This window comes from Spinacia oleracea, chromosome 2 (genome assembly GCF_020520425.1).
Source record: "Spinacia oleracea cultivar Varoflay chromosome 2, BTI_SOV_V1, whole genome shotgun sequence".
Lineage (NCBI taxonomy): Eukaryota > Viridiplantae > Streptophyta > Magnoliopsida > Caryophyllales > Amaranthaceae > Spinacia > Spinacia oleracea.
In genome coordinates this window covers 46,392,969-46,417,676 of record NC_079488.1, presented here as the reverse complement: position 1 = coordinate 46,417,676, position 24,708 = coordinate 46,392,969, and the positions used below count along the sequence as shown (strand labels likewise).

At 41.0% G+C, this 24,708-nt stretch overlaps 1 pseudogene; it reads left to right on the top strand.

The window, feature by feature from the left end:
• Positions 1–23,571, top strand: part of LOC130467395 (uncharacterized) — a 41,794-nt pseudogene extending 18,223 nt beyond the window's left edge.
• Positions 23,572–24,708: the final 1,137 nt, after the last annotated feature.

Genomic DNA, 24,708 nt, shown 5'->3' with positions numbered 1-24,708 from the left:
TTAATTAATTGCAAATTGCGTTTATTTAATTATACGTACGCAGTTTTTCGGCAGTTTCTTCGTTACTCATCCAAATCGAGTGATTTTTGTGTCAATTCCGCATGTAAAAGGCATTCTAAAATTTTGACAAAAATAGTCTTGTCAAATGTAAAACCCAGAATTCTCAAATTCGAAGCCTAACTATGACTTTTCGAAGGTTTTAGTTTTTCGAATACAAAATTTCGTAAATTTAAGATGTTAAATTAAATATTTTTGATTCTTGTTGATAAATCTTGAATTTTTGATTGACCTACTGTATATGTTTAACAAGTTTGAATGCCTAGCCTTGTTAATTATGCAATCTAATTTGTAATTATGATTAATTTGTTGAAAATTAGAATAATTTAGAATTAATTTGATTTTCATAATTAATTATAATTTAATTAGAAACCTATGATTAAAAACCACCATAAAAATTGTAAATTTATGATAAATTTAAAATTTTTATGACCTAGGCTTGAATCCATAATAATCGGAAATCAATTGAATAATAAATTTTTGATTTTTTGCCCTAAAATTATGAAATTAATATTATTTATTAATTTGTCATTAATTTTAAATATATATTTTAAATTTTTATGCGATTCGTTCATATAACTTGCACGCACAAAGCAATGGACGCTTCGTGTTACCCTTAAGGGGTGTTGTATAGTGCGGGCATGCGACGACGAGCAAGGGAGCTCGTCGCCCGTGCGGCACGAATGCAATGGGCAAGGGGCATGGTGCACGAGCACAAGGCAGCAGCCCTGCCTTGTGTCGTGGGCCACAAGCTATGACGAATGGGCATGGGCGAAGGCAAGGCATGGCAGTCGCGTGTGGGCAGCAAGCGAGCTGCGCCACAACGCGCACTGCCTCGCGCAAGCGCGCGCAGCCTCGCGCGCAGCGAGCGCAAGCTCGCGTGCCACGAGCGCTGCGCCCAGCGTTGATCGCGCGCAATTGCTCGCGCACAGCGAGCGATGGCTCGCGTGCATCAAGCCCTGGAGCGCGCGCAGCGAGCGCTGGCGAGCGCGCACAGCGAGCGATGGCTCGCGTGCGTCGAGCGCTGGCGCGCGCGCAGCGAGCACCACAACGTGCGATGGCTTGCGATGGAAGATGCAGCAGCTATGCGACGAGCGCATGGGCTGCGCGCACATGGCCAGCGATGGCTGTGTGCGTGTGGCCCATGGGCGTGCGATGCGTAGGGTGTTTGCGTTGCGATTAGATCGTTTTGAATGTTTAATTTGAAAATTTTCAGTTTACGTAATTTTAATTAATTTTAAAATTAATAATTTAAATTATTTTCTTGGATTTTAATTTTGATTATTGTAATTATAATAAATTTTATTTATTCTAATTATTTTACTAAAATTAAAATCATGAATTAATTTAAATACGACTGAAATTAAATTAAACTTTTTGGATTCAATTATAAATTCATATGAGCTTTAAATTTTAATTAAATTTGTATGTTTCCGGTTAGACTAGAAATACATTTTTATGTTTAAAATTAGTAAAGCATACGAATTTATTGGTTTAAGTGGGAGCCCTTTTAGTCATAAACTCTTGATTAGGTCTACAAATCCTTAAGGTTAAAACAACTTGATTAGAATTAATAAGGACTGAATAATTGGTAGATTATTGGTGCCCTTGATTAATTGCTGCAAATGTTTACATGATGCATAATGTGTTTTACTAACCAGCTATGTGGGCCATTCATGATAATGAATGGGTGAATGGTATATATTGTATATGTACTGTTTTGCAGGTTATGAAGTGACTAGTATGGCCCAAATAGGATAGAAAATATGGTCTGCGCACCATTAATTTGAATGTAATTGGTCTAAAGTACCAAAGTTATTTTTCAATTCAAATATGGTCTGCGTACCATCAAATAGTTATAATTAGTTATAGGTTATCCTATTTGAAGAAAATGGTGCTTCCCACGGAGATTTTCAAGACGGACTTTGAAGTCAAAGCTTCAAGATGAAGTCGGGCCATACTAGATCACATTTATCTTATGCATGCTTTAAGTTATTTATTGCTTTAAATATGTCTTAATTATGCATAAGATTGTGGCTTGATTATGTTGCATGATTAAGGATTTTAGTTCACTTAAAATCTAACCAACATAGTAAGAGCCTTAAGTTCCAAACTTAAAAATTGAGTTAAAAGGTGCCATGCCAAAATATACACTTGCTTGGATATCCTTTACATCAATCTAGTAATAGTTTTCGCTCAGCGAGGTGTTACTTATTGGTCCTAAAGGGGCAAGGTACACAAATAATTGTGAGTACATGTTAGTTTTGGTGAAACTCAACGATATAAGTAAGGAGTCCTTTTATGTCGTGGCAAAATCGATAGGTTTACCTAATAAGTTCTTAGACGTACATATCAACCAAGAATAGTTTCTAGACTATTAGCAAAAGGCTTTTGCTTACCTAAGATGTTTTAGGATTAAGTCGACAAACTGTGCTTAGTTCTTCAATGATTTTAGGATCTTGGAATCATTTTATTCACACCTTCCGGAACACATAACTTGAATAAAATGCTTAATAAACATTAAATTATGCATGTATGCTAGGATTTAAGTTTATTAAGAGAAACTGTGAATGGTTATTTATTTGTTTATTCTTTTCAATTGTAGTTTTTAATATGGCAAACAACAATTCATTCAACATTCGATCAATTCTCGAAAAGGAGAAGTTGAACGGGAAAAACTTCCTTGACTGGCAAAGGAACTTGCAAATAGTTCTTATGCAGGAAGAAAAGGAGTATGTCCTAGATGAGGCGATGCCCGAAGCCGCAGGCGACGGGGTCACTCAGGCAGCCCTCAATCGTTGGATTGATGCCAACAAGGATTTGAAATGTCTAATGCTCGCCACCATGAGTGCGGATCTGCAGAAAACGTTCATCAACTCAGATGCTTTCACAATCATCAGTGAGTTGAAGAACATGTTCCAAGATCTGGCTCGAGTCGAAAGATTCGAGACTCATAGGCAAATTCTTGAGACCAAGCTTAAGAAAGGCGAGCCCGTAAGTCCACATGTTCTCAAAATGATTGGACTCATTGAGAATATGAGTCGGCTGGATCAGCAATTTTCTCAGGAAATGGCTATAGACACCATCCTCCATTCTCTTCATAGCGGGTATGATCAGTTCAAACTGAACTACAGTATGAATAGTCTGGACAAAACGCTCACTGAGCTTCACGGTATGCTGAACACCGCTGAAAAGACGCTCAAAAATGATAAGCAGGATGTGCTTATGGTGCGTGGGGGCAAGTTCAAGAAATCTAGAAAGAAGAGGAATGCTAAGAAAGGTGGCAACAAGGCCAGCCCAACTAAGAAAACTGGCGCCAAATCTGTAAAGAGGAAGGTCAGTCAACCCACTTCTGAATCCGAATGCTTCTACTGCAAGAAGAAAGGGCATTGGAAGAGAGATTGCTTGAAGCTAAAGGAAGATCAGAAGAACGGAACAGTCGTTCCATCTTCAGGTATTTTCGTTATAGACTGTATACTTGCTAATTCAACTTCTTGGGTATTAGATACAGGTTGTGGCTCACATTTATGTTCCAATCCACAGGGACTAAGCAGAAGTAGAAAGTTAAGCAAGGGTGAAGTCGACCTACGAGTGGGAAATGGAGCACGGATTGCTGCATTAGCTGTAGGAACTTACTATTTGTTGTTGCCCTCCGGGCTAGTTTTGGAACTGGAAGAATGTTTCCATGTTCCAAGTCTTACTAAAAACATCATTTCAGTTTCTTGCTTAGATGCTAAGGGATTTTCCTTTTTAATAAAAGACAATAGTTGTTCGTTTTATTTTAAAGAGATGTTTTATGGATCTGCTAGATTAGTCAATGGACTTTATTTATTAGATCACGACAAACAAGTATATAACATAAATACCAAAAAGGCCAAAAAGGATGATTCAGATCTCACCTATCTGTGGCATTGTCGATTAGGCCATATAAACTTGAAACGCTTAGAAAGACTTCAAAAGGAAGGAATTCTAGAACCATTTGACTTAGAGGATTATGGTAAATGCGAATCATGTTTACTTGGCAAAATGACAAAGCAACCTTTCTCTAAAGTTGGAGAAAGAGCAAATGAACTATTGGGTTCAATCCATACAGATGTATGTGGACCAATGAGTACAAATGCTAGAGGTGGTTTCAGCTACTTTATCACTTTCACTGATGACTTCAGTAGGTATGGTTATGTCTACCTAATGAAGCATAAGTCTGAATCCTTTGACAAATTCAAGGAATTTCAGAGTGAAGTAGAGAATCAATTAGGCAAGAAGATTAAGGCACTGCGGTCTGATAGAGGCGGTGAATATCTGAGCTATGAATTTGATGACCATCTGAAAGAATGTGGAATTCTATCAGAATTGACTCCTCCTGGAACACCACAATGGAACGGTGTGTCGGAACGGAGGAACAGAACCTTGCTAGACATGGTCAGGTCAATGTTGGCTCAGGCCGAACTTCCATTAGAATTTTGGGGACATGCACTAAATACAGCTGCACTCACTATAAATAGAGCTCCGTCTAAAGCTGTCAAAAAGACTCCATACGAATTATGGTTTGGAAAGCCTCCAAATGTGTCTTTTCTTAAGATTTGGGGATGTGAAGTATACGTCAAACGATTAATTTCAGACAAACTTCATCCAAAATCTGACAAATGTATCCTTGTGGGCTATCCAAAGGAAACAAAGGGGTATTACTTCTACAATACATCTGAGAACAAGGTGTTTGTTGCTCGAGATGGTGTCTTTTTGGAGAAAGATCACATTTCCAAAATGACAAGTGGGAGAAAAGTAGACCTCGAAGAAATTCGAGTCGAACAACAAACTCTAGAGAATGCTCAAGATGACATTCAGGATGAAACTCAGAGATCTTTAGAAGAATCTGGTGAGAATCATGGTCAATCTAGAAATGTTACCCCGCGTAGATCGCAAAGATATAGATCTCAACCGGAAAGGTACTTAGGTATTTTGACGAACGAGAGCTATGACGTTCTATTACTTGAAAGTGATGAACCTGCGACTTACAAACAAGCTATGACGAGCCCTAGCTCCAAGCAATGGCAAGAAGCCATGCAATCTGAATTAGACTCCATGTCTGAAAACCAAGTATGGGATTTGGTCGATTTGCCAGATGGCTACCAAGCCATTGGAAGCAAATGGGTTTTCAAACTGAAAAAGGACAAGGATGGAAAACTTGATGTTTTCAAAGCTAGATTGGTTGCAAAAGGTTACAGGCAAGTCCACGGTGTGGATTACGATGAAACCTTTTCACCAGTTGCAATGCTAAAGTCTATTCGGATAATGTTAGCAATCGCTGCATATTACGATTACGAAATATGGCAGATGGATGTCAAAACTGCTTTCTTAAACGGCGTTTTAACAGAAACTGTGTTTATGACACAGCCTGAAGGTTTTGAGGATCCAAAGAATGCTAAAAAGGTATGCAAGCTAAAGAAGTCAATCTACGGATTGAAGCAGGCATCCAGGAGCTGGAATATACGTTTTGATGAAGCAGTCAGTGACTTTGGTTTCATCAAGAACGCAGACGAATCTTGTGTATACAAGAAGGTCAGTGGGAGCAAAATTGCTTTCCTAGTATTATATGTCGACGACATATTACTTATCGGAAATGACATTCCTATGTTGAACTCTGTCAAGATTTGGCTTGGGAAATGTTTTTCGATGAAGGATCTAGGAGAAGCACAGTACATATTGGGCATCAAGATTTACAGAGATAGATCTAAAAGGATGATTGGACTTAGTCAAAGCACTTATATCAATAAGGTGCTTGATAGGTTCAAGATGGCGGACTCCAAGCGAGGCTACCTACCCATGTCTCATGGAATGACTCTAAGCAAGACTCAGTGCCCAAAAACACTTGATGAGCGTAGACGAATGAATGGGATTCCATATGCATCATTGATTGGTTCAATAATGTATGCTATGATATGTACACGCCCGGATGTTGCGTACGCACTCAGTGCTACGAGCAGATACCAGTCAGACCCAGGAGAGGCGCATTGGACTGCTGCCAAGAATATTCTGAAGTACCTGAAAAGGCACAAAGATGACATCCTGGTCTATGGTGGAGAAGATGAATTAATTGTTAAAGGCTATACGGACGCAAGTTTCCAAACCGACAAAGATGATTTTAGATCACAGTCTGGGTTTGTCTTCTGCCTCAACGGAGGAGCAGTAAGCTGGAAAAGTGCTAAACAAAGCACTATTGCGGATTCTACAACTGAAGCGGAGTACATTGCTGCACATGAAGCAGCAAAGGAAGCTATATGGCTAAGGAAGTTCATAGGTGAACTTGGTGTAGTCCCCTCCATTAAAGGACCAATAGCCCTGTATTGTGACAATAACGGAGCTATTGCACAGGCAAAGGAGCCTAGACACCACCAGAGAGTCAAGCATGTACTTCGTAGATTTCACCTTCTACGAGAGTTCGTTGAAAGAAAAGAAGTTGAGATAAGCAAAATTGGAACTGATGACAACATATCAGATCCATTTAACTAAACCTCTGCCGCAGGCGAAGCACAACTCGCACACTGCAGCTGTGGGAATCAAGCATATTGGAGAATGGCTTTGATGTCTCTGTTTAATGTTTTAAAGTTTTAGAGTTTAAATCTTTGTAAAACATTATTGGTTAATCATTCACAATAAATGAAAAGAATTCATTTTTCCATTTAATTTGTGGTTTATTAAATGATGAGTCCCTTCAATTTGACAATATATTCAAGATAGACTGTCAGGACCAGTCCTGTGACTAAGAAATGTCTATCAAGTGGACTTGAATGTCAAAGGTTGAAAATGGTCCCTAGTCGGAGTTTTCTATAAAATTGGACGCATAGAAAACGTTAGACGATTAGAATGCAAGATGACTAGTAGTTCTGTTTCTTGAACTATGTGGACATGGCAATGTCATAATCATTTGCATAGATACTTACTTTGGGAAGACTAGTATCGGACAAGACCTATGAAACTTTACTGTAAGAGATGAAAATCTGTCATAAGTAAATTTCATTAAAATTATTAGACACTAAATCCTCAATACCTGAGTGATTTGAGATTACTTGTTTGAGAACTGGTTGCTTTGACGTTGACCAACCGTCGCACCGTAAAAGGAGGCTATAAAGGCAACGCTCAGGTAATCACCTATCAAACGAAGTCTAATCTCAAGATCGCAAGATCGGGATTGTCCTCCCATAAATCGGGATGAGATGCTTAAAAGTTGTACAAGGCCACTCGGAGAGCTAGAAACTGTGAAATGCATGGCCGTGCTCGGATGAATCATAGGCTATGATTATCTGTTTATTTGATCAGTTGAACTCTGAAACCGAGAAACACCTCTGGACATAATAAGGATGATAACTCTTACCTTATGTTCAAGAGCAAGCATCGAGCGACAAAGGAATTAGGAAATGCACACTTGTCCCTAAGGACAAGTGGGAGACTGAAGGAAATAATGCCCTTGGTCCAAGTATGCATTCTATGTTAAGTCTAATAAATGCGGTTCAGTATTAATGAACAAGTTAATAATTCAGTGAGATCAAGTGAGCTGAATGCCTAGCTAGAGGCCGCTTCAGTTCAAGTGGAATTAATTATATTAATCCACAGCTTACTCTTGACTGAACCCGTAGGGTCACACAAATAGTACGTAAACGGATCAAGTATTTAATGGCATTAGATACTCCATCTATGGATATTCGGAATCGACGGATCTTGGTTTCAGTGGGAGCTGAGATCGTCACAGGCAAGAAATGAATACTCCGCAAACGATGATATTGCCGGAAACGGAAATATGGATCGTATCGGAAATATAAATATTATCCAAGTCGTAGATGTTGCCGGAAACGGAAACATGGTACGTATCGGAAAATATTATCGGAAATGGAAATATTGCCGGAAACGGAAATATTGTAAGAATCGGAAATATTATCGGAATCGGAAAATAATTCCGGAAATGGAAATATTAAATATTTGTTCGAAACGGAAATTGATTCCGGAATCGGAAATATTAAATATTGTTCGTATCGGAAATGAATTCCGGAATCGGGAATTTTAATCGGAAGCGTATCGTACGAATTAGCATCGGACGAGGCCCGCTAGACGAAGGCCCAGCACGAAGCCAGGCCATCGCCCAGCGAGCCAACGCACACCAGCGCACGCCAAGCCTCGACCAGGCCCAGCGCAAGGCCAGGCCCAGCCAAGGCCTTGGGCGCGCGCGCGCGGAGCGCATCAATGGGCCGAGCGCTGTGCGCCTAGCGTGGGCCGCAAGGCTTGCGCGGGTGTACGGTGCTCGTGCATTGCATGTGCGGGAATCCTGAAGCAATCAGAATTCTAAGTGTGATTAAATCCTAAAACTATTAGATAATGATTATTTAATTAGAGTCCTAGTGGGGTTATAATTAAATAAATTAGTATCCTAATAGGATTCCAAAACCCTTTCCATAACTCTATAAATACGTGCCTAGGGTCACATATTTTCATAGATTATTCAAGTATTCAAAGTGAGTTTTTGAGAGAAAATTCAGACACATTTCTTACCTAAGAGTGCCGAAATTCTTTAGTACCTTAAGGGCGATTCTAGTTGGTCAATCTTAAGGCGGATCCGGACGTGCTGTGGACTATCTACGGAGGGACGACACTTGGAGTCCTAAAGACTTGTTCTTGTTCGGTTCGGGCGCAGCTAGGGAAGGCACGCAACAAAGAGTATGCATCTAAACTATGCTATATGATTATGTGTAAATAATATGTATTCCTGGCTAAATGGTTTTTCCGCATGATTTATGAATTGTCATATGAATCATAACCTAACATGATTTAGGTGCAAGTGTGTCTGTCATGCCCCTTTCTGTCTGTAATAGGTTGAATATGGGAAAACTAAAATGTACACAAATCACGTTGCAAATGGCAGATCGTTCTATAAAGTATCCCTTGGGTATTTTGGAGGATGTTCCTGTTCGGGTGGGGAAATTCTACATTCCTGTTGATTTTGTAGTGCTAGATATGGAGGAGGATAGTCAAATTCCCATAATTTTGGGTAGGCCATTTTTTTGTACTGATGTCAAGTCTGGGTCTCTTACTTTGAGTGTTGGTGATGATACTGTTACTTTTAATCTAACCAATGCTGTGAAGTTTCCTATGCTTGAGAATACTTGTTGCAGGATTGACATTGTAGAAGAGATTTCTCTAGAAAACATCCCTAGAATGTTGTATGATGATCTATTGCTGGCGAATCTCACCTTGAAGGCCAAGAAAGGAGAAGGAGATTGTGAGTTTGATTCATTAATCTCGGATCTAGATGGAAGTGAAGCTGAGAAGGTCGACGGTTTCGAGGTATTGGAAACTGTTTGCTCTATTTCCGAGCCACAAGTAAAGAAGGTAGAACTAAAACCATTACCATCTCACCTTAAATATGCATTTCTTGATGATAATGAGGATTTTCCTATGATTATTAATGTTGCACGCAACGATAGCCTGCTTTCTAAGCTTCTGACCGTGCTCCGTATGCACAAAAAGGAAATCGGTTATAGCATTGACGATATCAAGGGAATTAGTCCTGACTTTTGTATGCATAGAATTAACTTGGAAGCAGATCACCGCCCTCGCATACAGCCACAACGTCGTTTGAATCTTAATATGCAAGATGTGGTGAGAAAAGAGGTAGTGAAACTACTTGACGCGGGCATCATCTATCCCATTTCAGATTCTAAATGGGTGAGTCCGGTGCAAGTCGTTCCCAAGAAGGGGGGGGGGACAACGGTTGTTAAGAATGATAAGGATGAGCTTATCCCCACTCGTGTTGTTACAGGTTGGCGTATGTGTATAGATTATCGAATGTTGAATATGGCCACCTTGAAGGATCACTTTCCCCTCCCCTTTATTGACCAGATGCTAGAATGCTTAGCAAAACACAACTTTTTCTGTTATTTGGATGGATATTCAGGTTTCTTTCAGATTCCCATTCACCCAGACGACCAGGAGAAGACGACGTTCACTTGTCCTTATGGAACTTTTGCATACCGCAGAATGCCGTTTGGTTTGTGCAACGCCCCTGCTACATTTCAAAGGTGTATGATGGCCATTTTTTCTGACTTCATCGAGGATATCATGGAGGTATTTATGGATGATTTTAGTGTTTATGGTTCTGACTTTGATGTATGTTTGCATAATCTTTCTAAAGTGCTTAAACGTTGTTCTGAAGTGAATTTGGTATTGAATTGGGAAAAGTGCCACTTTATGATCAATGAAGGAGTGGTACTTGGTCATCTTATTTCTGAGCGTGGCATCCAAGTTGACCGAGCAAAAATTGAGGTGATTGAGAAACTCCCCCCTCCCGTGAATGTCAAGGGAGTGAGGAGTTTTCTCGGTCATGCGGGTTTCTATAGCCGTTTCATAAAAGATTTTTCTAAAATTGCGAAACCCCTCACTCAATTATTACTCAAGGATGCCACATTTGAGTTCACTGATGCTTGTTTGGAGTCTTTTGACAGGATTAAGAAAGCATTGATAACTGCTCCAATCATTCAGCCTCCGGATTGGGATTTGCCGTTCGAAATTATGTGTGATGCGAGTGATTATGCTGTTGGAGCAGTGCTTGGCCAAAGAAAGAACAAGGTGTTGCATGCCATCTATTATGCAAGCAAAACCTTGGATGGAGCTCAGATGAATTATGCCACTACTGAGAAAGAGCTCCTTGCGGTTGTTTATGCACTTGATAAATTTCGGACGTATCTTGTTGGTTCGAAAGTCATTATACACACTGATCATGCCGCTTTGAAGTATTTGTTGGCCAAGAAAGAGGCCAAACCGAGACTTATTCGATGGATTCTTCTTCTCCAGGAGTTTGATTTGGAGATTTGGGATAAAAAGGGTGCTGAGAATGTTGTTGCAGATCATCTCTCTCGGTTGAAATTTCAATCTAGCACAGACGGACCTATCAATGATTCATTTCCTGACGATCATCTATTCTCTGTGTCTACTCAATCCCCATGGTATGCGGACTTTGCGAACTATTTTGTTGGTGGCTCCCATCCTCTGGAGTTGACATATCAACAACGTAAGAGATTCTACCATGATGCTAAGCGGTATTTTTGGGATGACCCACATTTGTATCGGAAGTGTGCCGATGGTATGTTTCGTAGGTGTGTAGCGGATTGGGATACCCACGGGGTTCTTAAGCATTGCCACAGTTTACCTTCTAGTGGTCATCTTGGTGCTATTCCGACCGCCCATCGAACTCTACAAAGTGGTTTCTATTGGCCTTCTGTATTCAAGGATGCTTGTTTCTTTTGCAATGCATGTGACGAATGTCAACGATCGGGCAACATTTCGAAAAGGCAAGAGCTACCACAGACCGGAATTCTTGAGGTTGAGCCATTTGATGTATGGGGCATTGATTTTATGGGACCGTTCCCTTCTTTATGTGGGAATCGGTACATCTTGGTTGCCGTTGATTACGTTACAAAGTGGGTGGAAGCTATTGCATCGCCAACCAACGACTCTAACGTCGTAAAGAAGCTTTTCAAGAAAATCATCTTTCCGCGCTTTGGAGTCCCAAGGGACGTGATTAGTGATGGGGGTTCCCATTTTCATCAAAGGACTTTTAAGGCTCTTCTGAAGAAGCATAGAGTTACTCAAAAGGTTGGCATGGCTTATCCTCCTCAAACGAGTGGCCAAGTTGAAGTTTTTAATCGACAGATCAAGAGAATTCTCGAAAAAGTGGTCAACAAGTCTCGAAAAGATTGGTCGTTGAAGTTGGATGACACATTATGGGCGTTACGCACGGCCTACAAGACTCCGTTGGGGACAACTCCGTATAGGTTGGTGTATGGCAAAGCTTGTCATTTACCAGTTGAAATGGAATATCTCTCTAATTGGGCCGTCAAGGAGATCAATATGGATTTAGAAGCGGCCGGTGAAGCGAGACTTCTTCAATTGAATGAGCTAGATTAACTTCGGTTTGAAGCTTACGAGAATCATAGGCTCTATAAGGAGCAAACGAAAAAGTTTCATGATAAGATGATTCAAAAACGGGAGTTCAACATCGGTGATAAGGTCTTGCTTTATAATTCACGACTACGGCTTTTTCTAGGAAAGCTTAAGTCTAGATGGTCCGGACCTTTTACTATCACCGAAGTCAAGGAACATGGAGCTATTGAGGTTGCTAGTGAAAATGGCACCAAGTTAAAAGTGAACGGTCAACGTTTGAAGCTATACACTGAAGGAGCGTTTATTGGAAATTTGGAGACGATCTATCTCTCCGATCCACCCACTGACGCTTGACTATTGAGGTTTGGAGTCAAGCTAATGACTTAAAACGAGCGCTTATCGGGAGGCAACCCGATTTCTAACTCTTTTTCTTTTCCATTTTTTTCATTTTTTTCAATTTTTAATCTAATTTATTTTATTTATTTGGTTATTTTATTGAAAAAAAAAAATTAGAAACAACAAAAGAACAAAAACATTTTATTTTGATTTCACTTGAATTCGTATTTTTATTTTATTTTTAGATTAGTTTTTCGTTCGTCATATTTATTTATTTTTGCGTGTTTTAATTTTTACTAACGATTCTAACTTTTGAGTTTAGTGGTGCTTGAATTATTTTTTTTCAGAATTATAGGTGCAAGATCAAGTTCATTTCGAAAATTCGATGCATCGACAAGTTTTTGCAAGCCACAATAAGGCAGCGAGCGAGCACTCGAGCCCAGCGAGGGAGCTCGTTGTGCGCGCATTTCCCAGCGCTGGCCCAGCGAGCCCGCTGGCCTATTTTGCCCAAATTGCTTCGTTCTCTGCCTTGCCCGCTGGCAAACCAGCGAGGTCGCTGGATTTCCCGCCCCACCTGATTCAAAATAAAAATAATAATACGAAGTCAGCCACCTGCTCGTTCTCTCGCCCAACCAACGCACCACCGCCCACCAGCCCGCCACTTTCTTTCGCCTAGTCCGACCACCACCACCCGACCGGCAGTTACGCCGGCGTCGCCCCACCTCTCTCCCTCGTGTCCAGTTCTCCCTCACCCACGACACCGCAGCCCCTTTCGCCCAGTCCACCCACACGAACCACCAGCACCGACCACCCCTGCCTCGCCCACCTACCCTCCGCCGGCCGCCTGTACTACGGTGGTCGGCGCACCACTCAAGCCCACCACCTTCCCTCCTCTTCACCTCCACCATTATCTTGTTCATGAATTTTTAAAACCCTAACTTTTAAAATCAATTTGGGGGTTTTTGATTCTTTGTGGGCATTGATAAATTGTGTAGTTTTGTAGCTTGTTTGTGGAATTCACGTGCTTTCGTAACCAAATTCTAGTCTTTGTAGTGCAAAAGGTATTAAAATTTCAATTTTTCTAAAAAGTTTATTCACTTTGATGTCAACGTTGATTGTTGAATCGAATGGTTATCGTTGTTGGTGAATATTGATTGAATTGATTGGTTGAAATTGGTTGGCGTTAGTTGGTTGTTGAGTTTGAATTATTGCATTGGAGGATTATTGTTATTGTTGAGTTGTTTGTTGGGATTGATCGTTGAATATTGAATTGTGCGTCGATTTGGTTGATTGGAGACTTAGAGTACTTTGAATTGTGGTTGTTGCATAATGGGAACAACTAAACCAACTAGCTCTCACCCAAAATCCACCGCATCCCCACTCGCTCCTAAAAATTCTATTGCAAAGAAGCGTAATCCTACCCGCAAAGCAAGAGCCAAGCCACCACCAAAGAAATCCACCAAAGCACCATCTAAAGCCACTCCATCCACTACACACAAACAACCCCCCACCCCACCATCACCTTCTACGTGTCCCAATTATCCATGGTTGAGTGACACTCAACAAGAGACTTGCTTAGCCTTGCAAGGTCGGAGCATCATGCCCACTCTTCGTTATTCGACCAAGCATGCTAAAGCCATAGGGATAGATGATTGCTTGCAAGGTCTTGCAAGCAAATATGGATGGTCCAAGGTTCTCAATTTGAAAGTCGAGGCTTATCCGGAATTGGTGATTGAATTTCTTGCTTCGATTGAGGTTGTTTCGGAGACAGGTGACATATCTTTTTACCTTGATGGGGTGGAAAGAACTATGAGTTCGACGGAGGTCAATGAGCTTTTTGGATGGCCATGTGATGGGACCATCGGTCCTACGGAGTTCGAGTCATTCGACGGAGACAAGAATGGGCATCAATTCTTTTCAAAGGCCTTTTGGAAGGAGGTGATGGGTCGGGATGATTGGAGAGTTCGTATTTCAAAGGCCTTCTCCTTTGTGAACCCGACTATTCGTCTTTGGCATCGGATCATGACACAGGTGCTTTATGCAAGGAAAGATCTGGGTAATCTCACAACCAAAGATTTCAAGATGCTATGGTGGTTTGTGCATGGTGACAAGGACAAAATGGGTCAACTTGACTTTGGGAAGTCCCTCATTGATGCATTCATTCGAGAGCGCCGAAAGAAGAAGGAAAGCATCACTATAGGGAGTTTTGTCACTCTCTTTGCCGAGCATGTCGGAGTCCCCTTGTCTTCTTAGGCAACTTTGAAAAACATGGCTCCCCTTACTCATGAAAGGTTGGAAAAATTTGACTGGTTATCGGCATGTGGAACTAGCACATATATGTGGTATATAAAAGGGACAACAGAGGGCGCATGCAAGGTCCCTTATTCACTCCTCCCTAATCCCGCTACACGGTTGAGTTTGCCTAATGCTTTGTTGTTCACCCCTATTACCAACAAAACGGCCACTATGCAAGCAAGCGTCGATCTTCGACAACATGATACCACTACTTTGGCGCATGAGCCCTCATATCCACCTGCGGTGCACGATCTTGCGACCCCGAGCTCTGCCCCAGTCACCATGGAAGCGTTCCGAACGCTCCTAGATTGCTTTACTCAGTTCTCCAAGGATATCAAGGCTAACTTTGATGGCCTTGACAAGAAGGTTGAGGCAATGGGCATGGAGATTGGCTCTTTGCGTCGTCAGTTTGAAGCTTCTGGCCACACCGCTTCTACTGTCGACAGTCCTACCGAGTCTTACTCGGCCGACGAGGCTCAGCACGAGTGAGCACTTTCCATCTCTCTCCCTTGTTTGAGTTATATTGTTGCTATTTTCACAGTGAGGGCACTGTGTTTTGTTTAGCTTGGGGGAGGGATATCTATCTTTATTGCTTTCTAGTATAGTTTTATTGTTTTGTTTAGGTGTTGTACGCTTTCTATCGTCCATTAGGGGTGGGAGTTTACGTGCAACGAAAAAAATGTACTGCTTTCCTAGTGTTATTGTTCAATTTAGTTGCATTTTACTTGCATTCATATGTCTTTATACCCTGCATTATGCAATTGACTTTCAAACTATGTTCGGGCTTTATTTGACTCTCTTGAGCTTCTTTTGAATTTAGTTATGATTTTGAATTCAGTCGGTCATGCTATACATTGATAACTGCTTGGCATTGTGTGAACCAATTGAATGGTATGCGGTAAGATGTTGGTCTCGTGTCAAGAATAGCTAGCCAATTATCTTGTAGGTCACCTTACTATGTGTTTGTGCGATTGATGTGACTTGTTATCGTATGATTTTGGCTTGAGATTCATTAGTAGTTTAGTTGCAACTCACGCATGCCGCGTATGACAGAGGCCATTCTCTTAGGAAGCCTTCAGACGAATTTAGAAACACCAGTTCCTACCTTTCATACCCATGTTATAGCCTTGTCCGTTTATTGTTTTAACTCCACAAAATTGAGCCCTATTAGCCCCGAGTCTAGCTTGGGGGAGCTTCGGTGTTCGTAATGGTTTCGTTGATGTTGATTGATTGGCACACTAAGCCAATAGTTCGTGGTTCGAGGCTATGTTTGGATTTGTGGTTCGGAAATGGTGTATATTATTGTTGGCACCCAAGCTTGTAACAGTTAGCATTAGATTTATTTATGTACTTTCGATTTCATTCTTTAGTTTCATTTCAAAAAAAAAAAAATAGAAAAAAAAAGAGAAAAAAAACGAAAAAAAGGAAAAAGAAAAAAAATTAGAAAAATCAAAGAAAAATCAAAAATATGTTTTTCGTTTTTGTATGTAGTCTGAAAGCAGGAAAAGGGGAATGAAGAAAGATCATTGACATTATATTATGTTTTTCCCTTGGTTATGACTTGGTTGATTGTTCGGGTTTCATGGTTCGATGGATTTGGATTTGCGGCATTATCACGCCGACGCATATAGTTCATATTTGCTCCCCAAGTTGGACTTTACTCTCACTTTTTCCCAAATTCTACCCTACCCTTCCTTTTCACCTAGCCCCATTACAAGCTTATTACAAAGACCTCTTGATCCGCATGTTTGTTTTGTGATTGATTGAAAATCGTTTCTTGCTATTGTCATCTTACCCCTTGTTGCATCATATATTTATATTCTACAAGGTATGCGGCGACGACTAGCTTGATTGAGAATAGTTTGTGGCTAAGCTTGGTTGTTTCAATTGTAGATCATGATGCTTTGTGGTTCTATTTGTATCCGAGCTAGATTTCTGTCTCAATAACTCTGTTTGATTGTTTGCTCGAGAGTTAGGTTGGTCTCACCATGGTTTTATGAAAGTCATGTGCGTCTTGTTTCTCTATCTTTGGTTTGGTGTTGCTTGGGGACAAGCAACAGTCTAGCTTGGGGGAATTTGATGAGTCATATTTGTATAGGGTATTTTAGGCGCATTTAGGTTTCATTATTAGGCATTTATATCATTTTAGTTGCATTTAGGATCACATTTGCATAAGTTATCGTTGTCGTACTCTATTACGACCCGTTTGTGTTTTCTTAATGTTTCGGGTGATTTTACGGTCATTTGGATTCTTTCGGAGTGTTATGAGTTGATTTGGATGATGAACGGATGGAATGTTGACTCGAGGATCATTGCATATCTCTAGGGATAATTTTGAGTCAACAACGAAGCTAAACGCTATTTTTCTAAGCATCAAAACGGACAAGCGTTCACTCTTTTGATGATATCTCAAGTTCTACATGTCGGAATTAGGCGATTTTTATTGGCCTAGAAAGTAGATTTCAAGAGCTTTCCATTGACAGGTCACACGTCCTTATAGGCATTGTAGAACAAGAGTTATGACATAAACAAGATGGCTCGACTATCCGATTCTCCCGAAGCCCAAAATGATGGCCCAATCTTCCCCTTTGGGCGCGAAAACCAGCAACCCACCAGCGGGCCCGCTGGTTTCTCCGCCCAGCTACTTCCACGCGGGTTCGTTGCGTCGTTTCTCGTGATCGTTCAATTAAATGATAACTTATGTAATTATTATTATTCTCCTTTTTTGTTTAGAATTTAGGAAACACTAAAATACCTCAAGGGAATTAATGTATTCCCTTATGCTTTTATTTTCTTTTGCGTTTTTCAATACCTTAGAACGCTTTTCACGTTAGTTTATCTTTTCTTCCCTTTTCCATTGTTGAACCCTAGCTTTTCAATTTTCAATTCATCAATCTAGAGGTAATTCAAGAATCGTTTTTTTTGCTTTAATTTATTATTATTGTTTTCGTTCCTTAGTTTAATTTTTCCTTTGATTATGAAATTCATGTTTATTATTTCTATCATGTTTGATAATTCAATTATGAGCGAGTAGTCGTATTCTAGGGCTAAGTAAGGGAAGCCATGTTTATACCATGATTATTATGCATAAAGTTTGTTAATTTATAGACTATTGCTTGAGTATTCCGATTGATTTGTTTTAATTGTTAATTCATGTTATCGGCCAATTTCATGAATTGATTATCTAGCTAATAGGAATTAGAATCGAAATATCGTATTTTTAGAGGCTTAGTACAATTGGCAATTCTGATTATGTTAGCGACCGTACTGCATATGTTGAATTGAAAGTGTTAAGACCCGACCGTAGGATTAACATGTACTTTATTTATTCGGCTTAGTTTATTCATTTCTGGATTGATTTGTGTTCTTGGATTGGTATAAGCATGGTGAACCGAACAGACGCCTTAGACCTTTTAATTCATTGATTATTTCACATTTACATTATTGCTTTAGCTTCATTAGTTAATAATATCCAAAATCAACTTTCGTTATTGAAATAGTTCGTATAATTGGGCAAAAACTAATAGAACTTGTCTCCCTGTGGGATCGACCCATATTTGCTAAGTATCTGCTAACAACAGACACCGTGCACTTGCGGTATCACTTTTTAATTCATCAAGTTTTTGGCGCCGTTGCCGGGGAGACGGCTAGATTCTATTAGTTTTAGTTTGATTATTTGAACTGTTTCCATTGTCTCATTGGAACTCTCAGTTCCAATTGAGGCAAATCTCACTGCGTTTTCTGTCGTTGTTGTTTATGCCCAGGTATGCCAGAACGGGTACCTTGGTTCCTCCCGATCCCGATCTCGGAAAGACCCTTCGTCAACTAAAAAAGCAACAGAAAAAGGAGAAGCAGTCAGGGTCCCAAGACTCACAGACTCCACCGAGTCACACGATGTCTAAATCCCTGAAATCATATGGGGTACCTTCCTCGAATAGTGTTCCGATTGGGCTTACAATGCCAACCATTGAGGCAATCAACTTTGAGATCAAGCCCGCTCTAATCTCTATGGTCTCACAAAGTCAATATGGTGGCCATCCATCTGAGGAACCCACCAACCATTTGCAGAGGTTCAACCAACTGTGTGGTACTATCAAGAATCAAGGGGTCACTCAAGACCAATTGAAAGTCATGTTGTTTGGTTTTAGCCTTCGTGATAAGGCTCAGACATGGTTGAATGATGTCAAGGAGACAGAGTGGAGTGCTATTTCACAGGCCTTTCTAGAAGAATTCTTTCCACCCACTAAGACTGCTGAAATAAGGCAGAAGCTGACTACATTCACTCAAGAACCTGGTGAATCACTTCGAGAAGCCTGGGATAGATTCAAGGCTTTGCAGCGGTCGTGTCCGCATCACAACATTGAAAAATGGTTCTTGGTTCAGATTTTCTACCATGGTTTGCAAGATGAAACAAAGAACACGGTTGATTCTGCTGCTAGGGGCGTTTTTCTTGACAAAGAAGTGGATGCAGGTTATGATTTTCTTGCCAATTTAGCTGCCAACCATTACAGCACCACCAGAACCACATCCAAGAAACGAAAATTAGATGTCGATGCTTATGCTCTATTGTCCTCACAAGTGGCAGCCTTGAACCTGAAGATCGATTCTTTGAAGGCTCCTCAGTCTGGTACTCCCCCAATGAGTATCAATGCTATGTCTAGTGTAGCTCCAGTGACAACTTCTTACTGCGAAGTATGTGGCATCCAAGGTCACTTTGGTCACGAGTGCTCTTATAGTTCGCAGGATACTACGCAATTGGAGCAAGTGAATTCTTTTCAACAAAGACAACCCAATGACCCATATTCCAATTCATTTAATCCGGGTTGGAGGAATCATCCAAATTTCTCATATCGGGGCAACAATGTTCAGAATCCACAACCCCAGCAACAATGGTCGCAGCCACAGTTCCATCCAACTCAGCCACATGTTGATAGGCCTCCATTTCAACACGGAGCCTCACATAATGCTCCCCCGGGGTTTAATAGGCCCCCTCATCAAGGATATCAACAACCCCCTCAGAGCAGTGCTACTCCAGAGCCTAACATGGGTGATCTGTATAAGCTCATTGCAAATATGCAGAAGACCGCAGAGATAGCTCAAAAGAACCATGATGAGAGCATCAAAGAGTTGAAGAATCAGAATAGAATGTTGGAGAATCAAGTTGCTCAACTTGATGACACTCTATCTCAAAGGCAACCGGGTACACTACCAGGGCAACCTACTCCGCCCCAGAATAGAGAAAGTGCCAATGCTATCACTCTTAGAAGTGGCACTAAATATGATGGACCCCCGATGCCCATTGATGATGCAACTCTTGCTAAGGAGAACACAGATGGACCAGAGAAAGCAATTGATGTAGAGACTCAAGTCCGGAAAGTTGATAATACTGATGAGGTTGGCGCAAATAAGGGGAAAGAGAAGATTGCTGATTCTCTCCCTATTGTGCCTAAGTTGCCTTTCCCTCACCGGATGCAGAAAACCAAGGTCGATCAATAACTTGGTAAGTTCTTGGCAATGGTCAAGAATCTTGAGGTAACGATCCCTTTTACTGATTTAATATCTCAAGTTCTTGTTTATGCAAAATTTTTGAAAGAGATGATCACTAAGAAAAGGGATTATTCATTGATAAAGCATTGTGTGATTTAGGTGCAAGTGTGTCTGTCATGCCCCTTTCTGTCTGTAATAGGTTGAATATGGGAAAACTAAAATGCACACAAATCACGTTGCAAATGGTAGATCGTTCTATAAAGTATCCCTTGGGTATTTTGGAGGATGTTCCTGTCCGGGTGGGGAAATTCTACATTCCTGTTGATTTTGTAGTGCTAGATATGGAGGAGGATAGTCAAATTCCCATAATTTTGGGTAGGCCATTTTTATGTACTGCAGGTGCTGTCATTGATGTCAAGTCTGGGTCTCTTACTTTGAGTGTTGCTGATGATACTGTTACTTTTAATCTAACCAATGCTGTGAAGTCTCCTATGCTTGAGAATACTTGTTGCAGGATTGACATTGTAGAAGAGATTTCTCTAGAAAACATCCCTAGAATGTTGTATGATGATCTATTGCTGGCGACTCTCACCTTGAAGGCCAAGAAAGGAGAAGGAGATTGTGAGATTGATTCCTTGATCTCGGATCTAGATGGAAGTGAAGCTGAGAAGGTCGACGGTTTCCAGGTATTGGAAACTGTTTGCTCTATTTCCGAGCCACAGGTAACGAAGGTAGAACTAAAACCATTACCATCTCACCTTACATATGCATTTCTTGATGATAATGAGGATTTTCCTGTGATCGTTAATGCTGCACTCGACGATAGCCATCTTTTTAAGCTTCTAATCGTGCTCCGTATGCACAAAAAGGCAATCGGGTATAGCATTGACGATCTCAAGGGAATTAGTCCTGACTTTTGTATGCATACAATTAACTTGGAAGCAGATCACCGCCCTCGCATACAGCCACAACGTCGTTTGAATCTTAATATGCAAGATGTGGTGAGTCCGGTGCAAGTCGTTCCCAAGAAGGGGGGGACAACGGTTATTAAGAATGATGAGCTTATCCCCACTCGTGTTGTTACAGGTTGGCGTATGTGTATAGATTATCGAATGTTGAATATGGCCACCTTGAAGGATCACTTTCCCCTCCCCTTTATTGATCAGATGCTAGAAAGATTAGCAAAACACAACTTTTTCTGTTATTTGGATGGATATTCAGGTTTCTTTCAGATTCCCATTCACCTAGACGACCAGGAGAAGACGACGTTCACTTGTCCTTATGGAACTTTTGCATACCTCAAAATGCCGTTTGGTTTGTGCAACGCCCCTGCTACATTTCAAAGGTGTATGATGGCCATTTTTTCTGACTTCATCGAGGATATCATGGAGGTATTTATGGATGATTTTAGTGTTTATGGTTCTGACTTTGATGTATGTTTGCATAATCTTTCTAAAGTGCTTAAACGTTGTTCTGAAGTGAATTTGGTATTGAACTGGGAAAAGTGCCACTTTATGGTCAATGAAGGAGTGGTACTTGGTCATCTTATTTCTGAGCGTGGCATCCAAGTTGACCGAGCAAAAATTGAGGTGATTGAGAAACTCCCCCCTCCCGTGAATGTCAAGGGAGTGAGGAGTTTTCTCGGTCATGCGGGTTTCTATCGCCGTTTCATTAAAGATTTTTCTAAAATTGCGAAACCCCTCACTCAATTATTACTCAAGGATGCCACATTTGAGTTCACTGATGCTTGTTTAGAGTCTTTTGATAGGATTAAGAAAGCATTGATAACTGCTCCAATTATTCAGCCTCCGGATTGGGATTTGCCGTTCGAAATTATGTTTGATGCGAGTGATTATGCTGTTGGAGCAGTGCTTGGCCAAAGAAAGAACAAGGTGTTGCATGCCATCTATTATGCAAGAAAAACCGTGGATGGAGGTTAGATGAATTATGCCACTACTGAGAAAGAGCTCCTTGCGGTTGTTTATGCACTTGACAAATTTGGGACGTATCTTGTTGGTTCGAAAGTCATTATACACACTGATCATGCCGCTTTGAAGTATTTGTTGGCCAAGAAAGAGGCCAAACCGAGACTTATTCGATGGATTCTTCTTCTCCAGGAGTTTGATTTGGATATTCGGGATAAAAAGGGTGCTGAGAATGTTGTTGCAGATCATCTCTCTCGGTTGAAATTTCAATCTAGCACAGACGGGCCTATCAATGATTCATTTCCTGACGATCATCTATTCTCTGTGTCTACTAAATCCCCATGGTATGCGGACTTTGCGAACTATTTTGTTGGTGGCTCCCATCCTCCGGAGTTGACATATCAACAACGTAAGAGATTGGGATACCCACGGGGTTCTTAAGCATTGCCACAGTTTACCTTCTAGTGGTCATCTTGGTGCTATTCCGACCGCCCATCGAACTCTACAAAGTGGTTTCTATTGGCCTTCTATATTCAAGGATGCTCGTTTATTTTGCAATGCATGTGACGAATGTCAACGATCGGGCAACGTTTCGAAAAGGCAAGAGCTACCACAGACCGGAATTCTTGAGGTTGAGCCATTTGATGTATGGGGCATTGATTTTATGGGACCGTTCCCTTCTTTATGTGGGAATCGGTACATCTTGGTTGCCGTTGATTACGTTACAAAGTGGGTGGAAGCTATTACATCGCCAACCAACGACTCTAACGTCGTAAAGAAGCTTTTCAAGAAAATCATCTTTCCGCGCTTTGGAGTCCCAAGGGTCGTGATTAGTGATGGGGGTTCCCATTTTCATCAAAGGACTTTTAAGGCTTTTCTGAAGAAGCATAGAGTTACTCAAAAGGTTGGCATGGCTTATCCTCCTCAAACGAGTGGCCAAGTTGAAGTTTTTAATCGACAGATCAAGAGAATTCTCGAAAAAGTGGTCAACAAGTCTCGAAAAGATTGGTCGTTGAAGTTGGATGACACATTGTGGGCGTTACGCACGACCTACAAGACTCCGTTGGGGACAACTCCGTATAGGTTGGTGTATGGCAAAGCTTGTCATTTACCAGTTGAAATGGAATATCTCTCTAATTGGGCCGTCAAGGAGATCAATATGGATTTAGAAGCGGCCGGTGAAGCGAGACTTCTTCAATTGAATGAGCTAGATGAACTTCGGTTTGAAGCTTACGAGAATCATAGGCTCTATAAGGAGCAAACGAAAAAGTTTCATGATAAGATGATTCAAAAACGGGAGTTCAACATCGGTGATAAGTTCTTGCTTTATAATTCACGACTACGGCTTTTTCCAGGAAAGCTTAAGTCTAGATGGTCCGGACCTTTTACTATCACCGAAGTCAAGGAACATGGAGCTATTGAGGTTGCTAGTGAAAATGGCACCAAGTTCAAAGTGATCGGTCAACGTTTGAAGCTATACACTGAAGGAGCGTTTATTGGAAAATTGGAGACGATCTATCTCTCCGATCCACCCACCGACGCTTGACTATTGAGGTTTGGAGGCAAGCTAATGACTTAAAACGAGCGCTTATCGGGAGGCAACCCGATTTCTAACTCTTTTTCTTTTCAATTTTTTTCATTTTTTTCAATTTTTAATCTAATTTATTTTATTTATTTGGTTATTTTATTGAAAAAAAAAATTAGAAACAACAAAAGAACAAAACCATTTTATTTTGATTTCACTTGAATTCGTATTTTTATTTTATTTTTAGATTAGTTTTTCGTTCGTCGTATTTATTTATTTATTTATTTTTGCGTGTTTTAATTTTTACTAACGATTCTAACTTTTGAGTTTAGTGGTGCTTGAATCATTTTTTTTCAGAATTATAGGTGCAAGATCAAGTTCATTCCGAAAATTCGATGCATCGACAAGTTTTTGCAAGTCACAATAAGGCAGCGAGCGAGCACTCGAGCCCAGCGAGGGAGCTCGTTGTGCGCGCATTTCCCAGCGCTGGCCAAGCGAGCCCGCTGGCCTATTTTGCCCAAATTGCTTCGTTCTCTGCCTTGCCCGCTGGCAAACCAGCGAGGTCGCTGGATTTCCCGCCCCACCTGATTCAAAATAAAAATAATAATACGAAGTCAGCCACCTGCTCGTTCTCTCGCCCAACCAACGCACCACCGCCCACCAGCCCGCGACTTTCTCTCGCCCAGTCCGACCACCACCACCCGATCGGCAGTTACGCCGGCGCCGCACCACCAACGTCGCCCCACCTCTCTCCCTCGTGTCCAGTTCTCCCTCACCCACGACACCGCAGCCCCTTTCGCCCAGTCCACCCACACGAACAACCAGCACCGACCACCCCTGCCTCGCCCACCTACCCTCCGCCGGCCGCCTGTACTACGGTGGTCGGCGCACCACTCCAGCCCACCACCTTCCCTCCTCTTCACCTCCACCATTATCTTGTTTATGAATTTTTAAAACCCTAACTTTTAAAATTAATTTGGGGGTTTTTGATTCTTTGTGGGCATTGATAAATTGTGTAGTTTTGTGGCTTGTTTGTGGAATTCACGTGCTTTCGTAACCAAATTCTAGTTTTTGTGGTGCAAAAGGTATTAAAATTTCAATTTTTCTAAAAAGTTTATTCACTTGGCTCATATTTTGAAAAGGAAATTGGAATTTTGA